This window comes from Elephantulus edwardii, unplaced genomic scaffold, assembly GCF_000299155.1.
Source record: "Elephantulus edwardii isolate Elephantulus edwardi_28Jun2011 unplaced genomic scaffold, EleEdw1.0 scaffold00343, whole genome shotgun sequence".
Classification (NCBI taxonomy): Eukaryota; Metazoa; Chordata; class Mammalia; order Macroscelidea; family Macroscelididae; genus Elephantulus; species Elephantulus edwardii.
The window spans coordinates 894680-908907 of record NW_006400093.1 but is presented as its reverse complement, the minus strand read 5'-3'; the positions used below and the strand labels follow the sequence as shown (position 1 = coordinate 908907).

The 14228-nt window shown below is 40.9% G+C and overlaps 1 pseudogene; it reads left to right on the top strand.

The window, feature by feature from the left end:
• Positions 1 to 723: 723 nt before the first annotated feature.
• The window catches only part of LOC102867951, a 179745-nt pseudogene continuing 166240 nt past the window's right edge, over positions 724 to 14228 (top strand).

The following is a 14228-nucleotide window of genomic DNA, read 5'->3' as shown; positions in this document are numbered from 1 at the left end:
GTCCCTTTTCAGCAGGAAGTAGCTAAGAGAATACGCCATCCCCTTTTCCTTATGAATCAGGGTGAAGATTCTCTCAGGGAGGAGTGATAGGGAATGGTAAAGGACATACTGAAAAAAGAGATGAATCAGAACTCACTTTGACAAGCACCGTGGCAATTGGACAATTAAAACTGACAATTGGGGGGAGGGAAGAAGAACGAACTGGAGAGGAGGCTAGAGAAGACAGTGCAACAATGAATGAATGAAAACTCAAAATCTCTGTAAATGTTTATTAAAACGAATAAAATTTAATAATAATAAAAAGCAATATAGGCTGAACGGGAGAACCAAGATGGTGGTGGAGGCAGAGACAGCGTGGTGAGCTGTGGGAGCAGCAAACGACTTAAAGCAGGGCCATTATGGCCTTCCACAGACTTCGGCTTATTGATAATTGAACACTTAAACAGTTGATGACTGGCCCTCAGTGAAGATCAAGGCTCAACAACAGGAATTCAAGGATTCCCAAGGAGAAACGGGTGAGTCTCATGGCTCACAACCCGCCCCCTGCAGAGCCCGCACCACACCGCCCAGCCGCTGCAGCTCCATGAGGCTTCCACAGCCAGAACGAGTGGATTCCCTCACCCAGGATGGATGCTTGGCACCGGCCCTCCTCAAGACTGGTACAGTGAAGCCACCACACTGCCACAAGGTGGACTTGGTCTGAAGAGAATTCTTGGAGCCAGCATGGCAGCTGTGGGGGAAGTGTGCGCCCTCCGGCCACCCACACAAGAGGGGCTGCGCACGCTCGAGCGCCCGTGTGGTGGGGTGGGGGGGGGAATGCCCCCAACGGCTGCCCGCGCCTGGGGGGCCGCGCGCCTCCCGCAGGCCTACCATGTTGGGGGGTTTCGCGCGCCCCACTGGCCTCCTGCGTAGGAGGTGGGGGATGGGATGCATGCCTGCCATCTGCAGGTTTGGGTTTCCTTGGACAGGCCAAAGAAGATGATTACCTATGCATTGGACACACCAAAAAAGATTACCTATGCAATGGATTGCTGAAAGTCACTGTGAATCTGATGACCTTGACAGTGGCAGCATGCACAAGAGGACTGACATCCTAAATGCACCACATATTTTGTTCTGTTGAATGCTTCTGCCAAAAGATGGTTAGACCTGGGGGGATTCTGTTCACAATTCTCAGGTTCCCTTTATCATATATAAAGGGGGAGGGCAGTGACACCTACTTCAAAATATAGTATGACCACTTATGGGGAGGGGGGTAAAAGTGGCAGTGCTGGAACTGGAAACACTATCCCTGACCACAGAGTCCTCAGTCAGGCGAGGGGACCAGACTGGGGTAGGGGCAATTGGATGGGGAATATACCAGCCAGCTCCTGGGGGGTGTTTCCCTGCTTGGGTGGGACTGCCCTTGGCCCCTGGTTCGGGGCAAGCCGTCGCGGCCCTCTGCCCGGGGTGGGCTGCCCTCGGCCCCCAACTCAGGGCGAGCCATCGCGGCCCTCAGGGTGAGCTCCTCAGTCCCCAGATTGTGGCATCTGACACCTGGGTGGGGAAGGACAAAAAAAAAAAAGAATGCCTAGGGTATCCAAAGAATGTTACCTAGGCCACCTTCTGCCACCCTCCCCCCCCTACAGTAAACCTGAAAGCAACACCCTCAAAGCCCTTCTATTTGTAACTCACAAGTTTGTTCTCTCTAGGTTTGCTCCTTTTCCTATAGGTAACCTTAACTCTGAGTTTTACTCCAGAATTGACCCTGAACCCAGTGCCAGTGACAAAAAGAAAATACAACTGACAGCTAAGGAAGCAAAGGAGGATGGAGCCTCTGGGCTCAACCAGCCATCCCCACTGGACCCAGCTGGGAAACACTTTGCAGTCCAGAGGGGAGCAAATGACAGGAAAATATCTTCTAACAGAGCAAGAAGGCAAGCAGCTTTAAACCAAGACCACCAGTAAGGTGATAAAGCGTCCTCCCTTTCCCCCTTTACATCTACGCCCCTGTTCAGCCTGAAGAAGCCAGAGAGTCAGCATCCAATTCCCAAATCAATAAGACAGTTGGTTTAATTACTATTGGAAAATGCTTGTCATTCCTCTGTAGCTTCTGGTCCCCACTGGACCCTCATTATTTCCTTCACCTGCTCCCCCCACCGACAAAACTGTGCAGCTCTGCAACTGCATCCTGGCCCATCCTCACCCTTCTGCCCCCAACCCTCACCTTCTTGTACCCCCAATATGTTTTTCCCAATAAAAAAAGCAATATAAATCGACACATTTAAGCAAAAACAAAAAAGAAATAAAAATTCTAAATCATAAAAAATTAGAAAACTCTAATATTAATACTAAGGTTTCAAAAACAGATGAAGCATTGCAAGAGTGGAATTGGATCCCTGGAAGATAGACATAGAGAGAATTAAGACAAATTTTTCAATATCAATCTGTTATAGGAGCAATCAGAAAATAAATGAAGAAAGCTTGGGAATTATTTGCAAAAAAAAAATGGAGAGAAATAACACACATGTAACCAGAATTCAAGAACAAGGGGAGACAGGGAAAATTGTTGTTATTGTTAGGTGCTTTCGAGTAATAGTGACCCTATGAATAAAAGATCTGAACCCTGTTCTATCCTGCACCATCATCATATTTCCTGAAACACGAGAGCACATTGTGGCAGTTTCCGTGTCACTCCACTTTGTTGAAGGCCTTCCTCTCCTACGCTGACCCTCCACCCTTCCTAGCATCACATCCCTCTCCAAGGAATATCCCCCCCTAGAAACATGCCCAAAGTATGTGAGGCAAAGCCTCATCGTTCTTCTCTCCAACGAACACTATCTATACCTTCTCCAAGACATACCTGTTCTTTTGGCCATCCAGGGAATGTTTAGTTCTCTTCTCCAACATCATAGCTCAAAGGCGTCAATTATTTTTCCATCATCTTTATTTAGCGTCCAACTCTCCAAAGCCTGAATCAGATGCAATTTAGTCCTCTGAGTGACATCATTACTCCTCAATAATTTGGAGAGGTCCCTAACTGAAGATTTTCCCAGTGCAATGCATCTCTTTATTTCCTGACTGCTGGTACCAAGGCTTTCATTTGTGAATCCAAGCAAGATGAAGCTGTTGAGAGTTTCAATCTCCTCCTCTGCTCCATCCAACATGATCTTGCTTATTGGTCCGATGGTAAGAATATTTGTTTTCTTGACATTGAGATGTAATCCATCTTGAAGGCTGCATTCCTTGATCTTCTGCAACAAGTGCTTCAAGTCCTCCTCAAGTTCACTTTCAGCCAACAAGATTGTGTCATCTGTATAACACAGGTTATTGATGAATCTTCCTCCAGTCCTGATGCCACATTTCTTTAGAGTCCAGCTTTTCAGATAATTTTCTCAGCATACAGCTTGAATAGATATAAAGAGAGAATACAACCCTGGCACACTCCCTTCCCAACTCCAAACCATGCAGGCCTTCCCTACTCTGCTTGCACAGCAGCCTACTGCTCCAGGTATGGATTCCACATGGCACAATTAAATGGTCTCTCCCATTCTTCTCAATGTCAGCCACAACTTCTTATGATCCACACAGTTAAATACCTTTGCATAGTTGATAAAGCACAAATAGACATTCTTCACTTTCAGCTTGCATCCATGTGACATCAGCAATGATATTCCTGGTGCATGGCCTTTTCTAAATCATGCTTGAACTTCTGGTAGTTCCGTATCTATATACTAATCTAGCCATTTTTTAATGATCTTCAGCAGTATTTTGTTTACATGTGATATTAATGATATTGTTTGATAGTTTCCACATTCAGTGAGAACACTTTTCTTGGGAATGTGAACAAATATGGACCTCTTCCAATCCATTGGCCAGACAGCTGTCCTCCAAATTTCCAGGCAGAGACTGGTAAGTGCATACAAGGTTGCATTTGTTAATTGAAACAAGTCAATTGGTATCCCATCAATTCATGGAGACTTATTTTTGCCAATGCCTTCAATGCAGGTTCTGTTACCCCCTTCATTACTGTTGTCTCCAGTTCATATCGTACTTTCTGAAATTCTTTAGTGTCCATCAGTTATTTTCTGATACAGTGTTTTTATATATTCCCTCCATCTTCTTTTAATGCTTTCTGAGGTATTCAACATATCTCCCATAGCATCTCAGTAACATGATAATCTCCGTGCACGTACAAGAAAGACCCATTAACACAATTATTATTCCAGTATACACTCCTACATCTGGAGCCAAAGGGGAAGAAATTGAATATTTGTACCAAATCTTGCAGTCTGAAATTGATTGAACATGCAATCAAGATGCCTTAATGATAATTGGTAACTGAAATGCAAAAGTGGAAAACACTTAAGGAGGAATATTGTTGTTGATTGCCTTCATGTCGAGCATGACTCATAGCGACACCATAAACAAAAGGTCTGAAGCCCCTCTACAACTATACATATTTATCAAAATTCAGTAGTTGGAAAATATGGACTTAGTGATAGAAATGAGGCTGGAAATAGAATGATTGAATTTTATATTTACAATTATTTTTTCACTGCAAATACTGTTTTTAAAAGATGCAAACAATGACTTTACATATGGATCTCAGCTGATGGGCTGCATAGGAATTAGATTGACTACATTTGTAGAAGAAATCATTACAGAAGCTCAATATTGGCAATCAAACCTAGGCCAGGGGCTCAGCTCATCAATTAATCATATGCAAGTTCAAATTGAAGCTGAAGAAAATGAAAATAAGTGCACAGAAATAAATATAGGTGTTTTAATAAATTCCATTTTAATTTTAAAATCATCTTAGGAATGGGTTTGAGGCATTGAACACCAATGATTGAAGACCAGATGAGTTGTGGGATGAGATCAAGGATATCCTTCACAAAGAAAGTAAAATGTCATTACAAAGACAGGAGAAAGGAAAAAAATGAAATGGATGTCAGAAGAGTTCTAAAAATTGCACTGAAGCATTGAGAAGCCATAACAAAAAGAAAACAGTCTGGTTAAAGAGCTGAACAGAAGAGTTTAGAGGGAAGCTGGGGAGGACAAACAAAGTATTATAATGGACTGTGAACAGAGCTGAAATTGGAGAATAAAAAAGGAAGGATTCACTCTGCATTACTTAAGTTGAGAAAACTAAAAAAGGGAACACTATGTGTGATTTAAAATTACAAAAGGCAGTGTGTCAGGGTTGTTTTCTCTTTCCATAGTTATTTAGTCTCAGTGCTGAGCAAACTAATCAATAATCTGGACTGTATAAAGAGGAATGTGGCATTAAGGTCAGAAGAAGGCTCATCAATAACCTGTGTTATGCAGATGACACAACCTTGCTCAAACTGAGGAGGATTTAAAACACTTATTGCAGGTGATCGAAGAATATAGCCTTCAATATGGATTGCATTTCAACATCAAGAAAACAAAAATTCTTACCACTGGGTATATAGATAACATCATGACAGATGGAGAAAAGATTGAAACTATCAATAACTTCATCTTCCTTGAATCCACAATTAACAGCCTTCCTTGGCACCAGAAGTCAGGAAATCAAGAGACATATTGCACTTGGGAAGTCTGCAGGTAGGAACCTCTCCAAATTATTGAAGAGCAATGATGTCAGTGTGAAGATTAAGGTGCATCTCATACAGGCCATGGTCTTTCTGATTACTTGATATAAATCTGAAAGCTGATAATGGATAGGGATGACAGAAGAAAGGTTGATGTTTTTGTTTGAGAAGATTGTTGAACATTTCATGCACTAGAAGAACAAATTTCTTGGAGAAGGTGCAACAGGACTACTCTTTGGAGTCAAAGATGATGAAAGAAAAAGTTCACCTAACATATTTTAAGCTAACAGAGGTTATTGCTTGGAAAGGTAGTTGATGTTTGGAAAGGCAGAGGATCTGTGAAGGAGAGGAAGATCCTCAACCAGGCAGATTGACACAGTGACTGCAACAATGGGCTCTCGTGTGTCAGCAAATGTGATGATGGTGGAGAACAGGGTCCAGTCTGTTGTCTATTGGGTCACTATGAGTCATATGTTGTTTTCTTGAGATTGAAATGTAATCAATACTGAAGGCTCCCCTGCTCCGTTCACACAACAGCCTCCTTCTACAGGTATAGGTTCCTCATGAGGACTATTAAGTGCTCTGGGATTCCCATTCTTCTCATTATCAGCCCCAACTGGTCATGATTCACACAGTCAAACGTCTTTGCATAGTCAATAAAGCACAAATATACATTCTTCTGCTATTTCTTACTTTCAGCCGGGATCCATCTGACATCAGAAATGATATCCCTGGTGTCACAGCCTCGTCTTAATCCTCCTTGAAGTTCTGTAAATGCCTTATCTATGTACTGTTCCAGCCATTTTTAAATAATATTCAGTAGTATTTTGCTAGTATGTGATATTAATGATATTGTTCAATAATTTCCACATTCAGTTGGATCACCCTTCTTGGGAATAGGAACAAATATAGACTCTTCCAATCCATTGGCCATACAGCTGTCCTCCAAATATCCTGGCATAGACTAGTGAGTGCATCTAAAGATGCATCAAAAAAACAAAGTTTCTTACCACTGAACAAATAGGCAATGTCATGATGGATGGAGAGGAGATTGAATCTGTCAACAGCTTCATCTTCCTTACATCCATAATTAACAACCTTGGTACGAGCAGTCAGGAAATAAGGAGATGCATTGCAATGGTGAAATCTACAGTTAGAGACCTTTCCAAATTATTGAGGAATAGTGAGGTCAGTTTGAGTACTATGGTGCATTTGATTCAGGCCATAGACTTTCAAATTTCTACCTATGCATCAGAAAAAGAATTGATGCCTTTGAGCTGTGGTGTTGAAGACGAGCACTGAACTCCCCATGGATGACCAAGAAAACAAAAAGATAGGTCTTGGGGAGGGTGCAGCCAGAGTGCTCTTTGGAGGCAAGAATGATGAGGCTTCACCTCATACTATGGACATATTGCTAGGAGGTGTTACTCCTTGGAGAGGGACATGATGTTGGGAAGGATGGAGGGTCAATGAAGGAGAGGAAGACCCTCAAGCAGGGGGATTGACAGGGTGACTGCTACTATGGACTCTTGTGCGTCAGGGAAGTGTGAGGATGGAGCAGGACAGAACTGGTTTCAGATCTTTTGTTCATAGGATCACTATGAGTTGTACTAGACTTGAAGATACCTAACAACAACCTGGGTCATACTAGAGCTGACGACACCTAACAACAATAACAATACTGTGTTGAGATGGTATCTCATTGATGTTTTCAGTTGTATATCTCTGATTACCAGTGATACTGAACATTTTTCAGGCGTCTGTTGAGCATCTGAATGTCTTCCTTTGTGAATAGATGTTCCATTTGTTCTGCCCATTTTGTAATTCTTACCACAAGGCCAATAGGCATCATCATGATACGTGGAGAAGCAAACAAAAAGTGGTGGTGAGGTAATGGAAAAAGTAGAACACTTATTCACTCTTGAAGGGATTGTAAAATGTTGCAACCACTAACACTTTTTTATTTTCCGACCCTAGCTCCTTGCACATTTGATTGTAGTATTTTGCTTTGTCATCCCGTGCTGCCTTTTGGAATCTTTTATTCATCTCTTTAGTATCTTGAATTCTTCCTTGTGCTTTGGCTTCTCTGTGCTCCAGTGCAATCTTCAGAGTTTCTTCTGAAATCCATTTTGGTCTTTTTTCTCTCTTCTCTCTTTGTAATGACCATTTGCACTCTTCCTGGATGATACATTTGACATCCTCCCACATCTCATTAGGTCTTTGCTCATTAGTATTCAAGGCCTCAAACCTGTTCCTGAGATGGTTCTGAAATTCAGGCGGGATGAACTCAAAGTCATATTTTGGTACCCGTGGATTCGGTTTAATTTTTCTCAGCCTCAGCTTGAACTAGCATATAAGTAGTTGGTGGTCAGTTCTACAATCAGCTCCTGGCTTAGTTTTCATAGCTGAGCTTATATAAATATACATGAATATTGCTGAGCTTTGTAAATATACATGTAAAAATATTGTCCGCACACTTCTGTATAGTCATGAGAGCAGTTTCATTCATTCGCCCATATTGATTGTCAAACTCATCAGTCAGCCTGTGCACCTACAAATAGATTAATATTTGATAATATGGAATTTTGTGTGTAGTAGGTTTATCTTTGGTGTTTGTAACCCTTGGTGTCTTTCTTTAATTTTTAATTTTATATTTGTGTGAAGGTAAACAAATCATACTAGTTTTTTCTTCTATTCCTACACATTTTGTTTTATATCATTGTAATTATTATTTCATCCCATTGTTCATAAATATTTTGTTTTAAATGTTAATTAAAATTAGTGTAATTAATTATGTCTTTCCCTTCACTCTACTTATCTATTTAATTTTAAAAAATTATTTAATATGGTTTGCATACAAAATCAATATACATTGTGTTTCATACATTCCTTCATTAGCATTTTGTTTCATACACTCATTCCCACTTATTATATTTTATAAAATTAATCACCATTAAACTATGGCCACTATTACCCAGTATTTTCAGGTCCCCACTAGATCTTTCCCATTTCCTTTACCTTCTCCTTCAATACACCAAATTGTGCCACTCTGTGATTTCCCTCTGTCCATCTTCATCTCTTTGCTCCCACCCCTTCCACACTTGGACCTCCATACTTATTTTGCTAGTTGTCCTTCTATTTGTATAATGATAGTTTTGTGCCGTATTTGTCCTTACGAGACTGACTTAGTTCACTCAGCATAATGCTCTCCAGTCTCTCCCAAGTCATGTAGTGTTTTTCATAATCATTGCTCCTGAGCACTGCACAATATTCCATTGTGTGAATGTACTACAATTTCTCAATCCATTCGATTGTGGTTAGACATCTGGGCTGTTAGCATGTTCTTGCAATGGTGAATAACACTGCTATGAATATTGATGTACAAGTCTCCATATGTGCCTCAGTTGTTCCCATTCCAAAGAAGGGCAACCCAACAGAGTGTGGAAATGATAGAACAATATCAGTGATTTCACATGCAAGCAAGATTCTACTGAAGATTATCCAAAAATGACTGGAAAAGCACATCAGCAGAGAACTGCCAGAAGTCCAGGCTGAGTTTAGAAGGGGTTGTGGTACTAGGGATATGGTAGCTAATGTTAGATGGATCTTAGCTGAAAGCAGGGAATATCAGAAGAATGTCTATCCCTGTTTCATTGATTATGCAAAGGTGTTTGACTGTGTGGATCATAACAAACTGTGGCTGACTCTGAGAAGAATGGGAATCCCAGGACACTTGATCGTACTAATGTGAAACCTATACTTGGACCAAGAGGCAGTAGTCAGAACAGAGCAGGGAAACACTGCATGGTTCAAAATTGGGAAGGGGGTATGCCAGGGATGTGTCCTGTCTCTATACCTTTTCAACCTGTATGCAGAACAAATTATCTGAAGGCTCTATGACGAGAAGTGTGGCATAAGGATTGGTGGAAGATCTATTAACAATCTGCGTTATGCAGATGACACAACCCTGCTTGCTGAAACTGAGGAGGACCTGAAAAGCTTGCTGCAGAGGGTCAAGGACTGCAGCCTTCAATATGGATTGAGGCTCAATGTCAAGAAGACAAAGATTCTCACCACTAGACCAATTGGCACCATAGGGATGGATGGTGAAAAGATTAAGATTGTTAACAACTTTAGTCTGCTTGGCTCCACAGTCAACACTCTTGGCAACAGTACTCAGGAAATAAAAAAATGCATTACGATGGGAAAGTCTCCTGTTAGGAACCTTTCCAAAGTACTGAAGAGCAATAACAACAACAGCAATATACACATATGCAGTAGAGACTCAAAAACCCTAAAGGAGTGAGTTACTGGTCCTCGGGCTTCAGAATTACAGTTTGGCGGGGACATCAAGGACAACAGGTATAACCTAGCCAACAAAGACAGTTTTCTTCTTTCTACTTTGCTAACTAGCAGCTGAGATCTTAAAAGCTTTTAACCAGTCAGCTAAGGTTCAACTACTGGTCCCTGACTTTCCAGAACTAGAAGTTGTTGTTGTTTGTTGTTATGTGCTGTTGAGTCGCTTGTGACTCATAGTGACCCTATGTTCAACAACCTTAAACCCTGCTCTATCCTGTGCCAATCGCACTGCCTCTAACACACCCATCCTGATTACCCCCATCACTGAATCAATCCACCTTATAGAGGGTATTTCCCTCCTGCACTGTCCCTCCACCCTCCCAATAATGATATCCCTCTCCAAGGACCTGTCCCTCCTTACAACATGTCCAAAGTATGTCAGACAAAGCCCCAGAATCCTTGCCTCCAAGGAGCAGCGTGGTTTAATCCTCTCCAACATGAATCTGTTTGTTTTCCTGGCAGTCCATGGTACATTCAGTACTCTTCTCCAGCACCACAGCTCAAAAGCATCCACTCTCCTTCTGTCCTCCCTAGTCATTGTCCAACTCTCTGATGCATAACAAGCGATTGCAAAGACCATGGCCTGTATCAGGCACACCTTAGTCTCCAGAGAGACATTGTTGCTCCTGAGTACTTTAGAGAGGTCCCTAACAGTAGACTTTCCCATCGCGATACGCTTTTTGATTTCCTGGCTGCTGGTGCCAAGAAAGTTGACTCTGGAGCCGAGCAAACTGAAGCTATAAACAATCTCAGTCTCCTCGCCATCCATCCTGATGCTGCCAATTGGTCCAGTGGTGAGAACGAGAAGAGGGGTCAAAAAATCAAAGATACATGGAATATAAAGGACTAACAAAGTATGTGACCCTCATTCTCCAGAAATCTGAAACCAGGAAAACTAGATGGTACCTAGCTACTCTAAAAGAGTAGCTGGAGGATCCTCGGCAGAGTAAGAGAATAAATGGCTTACTTGTCTGATAGAGACTGGTAAACCCTTGAGACTATGCGTACTAGTCATCTTTCAAGCTTGGAAGAAAATTCACCTTATAGCTAAACTCTCAGCCTAAAAATTATAGAGGCTCATAAAGGGAACAATAACACCAAAGAGAACAATCAGTTAAACAAGAGGGGGAAAAGGTAGACTTGCTCAAGGATAAAGTTCTGAAAGCAAGAAAGGTTAAAAATAAATGATTAATTGACATGAGAATCACAGGGAAAAGGCTGGAAGAATGCTATTACCATGTGGATTATAATTAATGTAAAAAAGTTGTGTATAGATTATTGATTAAAGTACATTTTATCTGTAAACTTTCATTCAAATCACAACAAAAAAGTTACAAATATACATGTATATATATGTAGGGAACTCTGATATTATAGATCATAATATTGTACTATTAACCAAAAGGCTGCTTGTCTCTAGTGGCTAAACTCACCAGTGGCTCCATGAGAAAAAGATGGATATCTCCTCCTATTAAGATTTACAAGCTTCGAAACTCAGTTGAGGGTTGACATCAATACTATGACAAGAAGTTTGAGAGATATATGTATGCATACACACACAGGAAAGAGAAAAAAGAACAAATTAGATGTGAGAACAGACTCTGAATTTTACACTTAAACAAAAAATTGCTAAAAAAAGAAGAAATTATGAAGAACTTAACAAAACAATCCAGAGTGAGTCAAGAGAAGTTTTTAAAATAGTATTAGTGTGACATGTACAAAGACCTGGAATTTGAAAATCAAAAGAGAAGAACACATTTTCATTTTCAAGTCGAAAAAATTGAAGACACTATTTAAGACCTTTCTCACAATATTGAAGGATTCTGTGGGCAAAACATTGAACGGCATGTTGTTGGGTCCCCTCAAGTTGACAACGACTCACAGTGATCCTATGAACAACAGATCAGAACCTTGTCTTATCCTGCATCATCTTCACAATCTTCGTAATGCTCAAGCCTATTGTGGCAGTCAATGCAGAAAACCCTCCCACTGAAGATCTTTTTATCTTTTGCTGACCTTCCACCTTTCCCAGCATGATTTCTCTCTTTAAGCACCAATTTCTTTTGAAAATTTGTTCAAACAAAAGAAAGATCCTATTGAAGATTATTCAAAACAATTAGAACCTCACATGAACAAAGAACGTCCAGATGTACAAGCAGGCTTTAGAAGAGGCCATGGAACTAGGGATACTATAGCCAACATGAGATGGATCTTAGTTGAAAGCAGAGAGTACCAGAGGAAGGTCAATCTGTGTTTCACTGACTATGCAAAAGCATTTGACTGGAAGGATCACAATAAATTGTGGCTAACCTTGAGAAGAATGGGAATTCCAGAACACTTAATTGTGCTTATGCAAAACGTATACTTGGACCAGGAAGCAGTCATCAGAACAGAGCAGGGAAACAGTGCATGGTTCAAAATTAGGAAAGGTGTGCACCTGGGATACACCCTCTCTATATACCTTTGCAATCTATATGTGGAACAGATCATCCATGCGCCTGGACTTTATGAGGTGGAATGTGGCATCAGGATTAGAGTATGACACATCAACAACCTGTGCTATGCAGATGACACAACCTTGTTTGCTGAAACCAAAGAGGACCTGAAATATTTCCTGCAGAAAGTCAAGGACTGTAGTCTGCAATATGGATAGAGGCTCAATAGCAAGAAAATTAAGACTCACCACTGGGCTAATTGGAAGTATCATGACAGACAGAGAAAAGGGTGAGAATTTTAACAGCTTCAGCTTGCTTGGCTCCACAATCAAGAATTTTGGTATCAGTAGCCAGGAAATGAAAAGATTAATTGCACTGGGAAAGTCTACTGTCAGGGACCTCTCCAGAATATCTAGGAGAGCTTGACAATGACTAAGCATAATAGAAGAAGAATCAATGCCTTTGAGTTGTGGTGCTGGAGAAGAGTATTGAACATACCATGGGCTGCCAAGAGAATAAAGAGATCTGTCCTGGAGAAGGTGACATCAGGTTGCTCCTTGGAAGCAAGGATTTTGAAGCTCCATCTCACGTACTTCGGGCATCTGACCAGGAGGGACCAGTCCTTTGAGAACATCATGTTTGGAAAGGTGGAGATACAGCAAAGGAGGGGAAGACACCAAATGAGATGGATTGGCACAATTACTAAAGTTATGGGGTAGGAGTGTCAGAGACAGTGAGATTGGCTCAGGATAGAGCAGAGTTTGGAGTTATTGTACATAGGATCACTATGACTCGCAGGTAACTTGGCGAATAACAACAAACTGGGGTAAGATGGCATTCATTGTTTTGATTTGCATCTCTCTGATTGCTAGTGATCTTGAACATTTCCTCGTGTTTCTTAGCCATTTGAATGTCCTATTTTGTGAGGTTTCTTTTTGTCTTTTGCCCATTTTGTGATTACGTTATCAATATTTTTCTTATTGAGGCCCTGTAATATTGTGTAAATTTTAATTATGATATCCTTGTCCAAATGCAATTAAACTGACATTCTTGTTCTTTAGAACAACAGATTTCCCCAATATAGCATGTCTTTTTATTTCTTAACTGATGCTACCAAGGGCATTGATTGTGGACCCAAGTGAAATTAAATTGAACAACATAGAACTCATTTAAACAGATGAATGAATGCACATTGGATAAAAACAATTCGTTTTGATCAACCATTTTAGTGTTATCAGTATGATTGTCAAATAATAATCAGATTTGATGGTATTGACTGAAGAGTCCAGGTTGAACTGCAAGCATTAGTGGGGCAGAAAATAAGCCTCCAAGAATTGATGGAATACTGATTGAAATGTTTCAACATAATTGATGTAATGCTGGAAGTGTTCACTATTTTGGGCCAAGAAATCTGTCCAATCGACTGGAAGAAATGCCTATTTATAGCCATTCTAAAGAAATATGATCCAGTAGAATGTGAAAATTTTTCAACTATATTATTACTATAACATGCAAATAAAATCTTGAGGAAAGAACTTTTCTTTAAAATGTTGATGTGGTACATAGACAATCAACTGTCAAGAATCCAGGATCCATTCTAAAGGGGCCTTGGAAGGAGTAATATTGCTTATGCCAGACGGCTCTTGGCTGGAAGCATAGAATACCATAAATATGATTATCTGTATTTTATTGACAATGTTGCTGTTATGTGCTGTCGAGTCGCTTGCGACTCATAGTGACCCTATGTACAACAGCCCTAAACTCTGCTCTATCCTGTGCCAATTGCACCGTCTCTGACACTCCCATCCCGATTATCCCAGTCACTGAATCAATCCACCTCATAGAGGACCTTCCCCTCCTGCGCTGTCCCTCCACC